Below are 988 nucleotides of genomic sequence, written 5' to 3' on the forward strand. Positions count from 1 at the left end.
CTTGTCGGAAAGCAGGGGGAGACGTGGAAGTGAGACAAGAAAATAATGATAACTGAAGCGAGGGAGGATAAAGAGGACAAAATAATGAGGCTCGGTAAAGCCATAAGATAAGAAGGATAAGTAGATAAGGCTTATCTCTTTGAGCGTCCGGTATCGTGGCTCAGCGAGAGGGTGTCCAGGGGGGCGGGGGCGAGAGTATGGGGCGGGCCATGCGGATTATGTTGTTGTTTTTCTTACTGATTGGAATGTGTGCCATTTACGCTATGTGGGTTTCAGTTCCGTTTGCGAATCGGCGCTAGTTAGATTTTGTATCCTTGTTACATCCGGGGATTTCGTGTGCGGCGCTGTGAGCACGCGAGGCTTTGCGTCATCTGTATTTTGAAATTTCCGATCTCTTCGCTTTCTTTTTCTGTGAATGTCTACCTGCCTGTCTGTTTATCAGTTTTTTTTTGTATGGGTGCATGCCTATATGCATAATTCTTTACTGATGCATAATGTCTTTTCTTCCTAAGTTTTCATTAATCCTCAATGCTCAACACAAAACTATACAACACCGCACACAGTAGTGTTTACCGCAACAGCAGTCGCTCCGGAGTGACCGCTGACGCCGCCGCACCTCCGCCTCCGCCATCAGCGTTGGGAGACACGTGGGCTGCCAGGCGGCGGCGGCGGTTGTCTCCGTGACCCTGGAGCCATTACGTCATTAGTAAGGCTTTCTTTTCGCCGGTTTTTAGTCCTTCTTGCAAATTAGTAACTCGCAGTGTTCTTTTTAAGGGAATTAAAGACTTGCTTCCTCAGTTTGTTTGCCTGCTGGAGGTAAGTTGTCAAGGTCGGCTGAGGGTTGGCTCCCAGGCGGCGCGCGTCTTGCTGTCTCCGGCGGCGCTGGAAGAGGATGTGCGAGGAGGTCGAAAAAGGGATCCTGTGGTAGCGAGGACGACAAAGGGGCAGTGGAGGGGAGGGCTGGCTGGAGGAGACGAGAACTGGCTGA

General features: G+C 50.6%; 1 protein-coding gene across 3 annotated transcripts in view; it reads left to right on the plus strand.

Annotated features, from left to right (window-relative positions):
* The window catches only part of LOC119592560 (early endosome antigen 1-like), a 107,753-nt gene that overhangs the window by 50,887 nt on the left and 55,878 nt on the right, over positions 1–988 (plus strand). The window lies entirely within an intron of this gene.

Source organism: Penaeus monodon, chromosome 30 (assembly GCF_015228065.2).
Source record: "Penaeus monodon isolate SGIC_2016 chromosome 30, NSTDA_Pmon_1, whole genome shotgun sequence".
Classification (NCBI taxonomy): Eukaryota; Metazoa; Arthropoda; class Malacostraca; order Decapoda; family Penaeidae; genus Penaeus; species Penaeus monodon.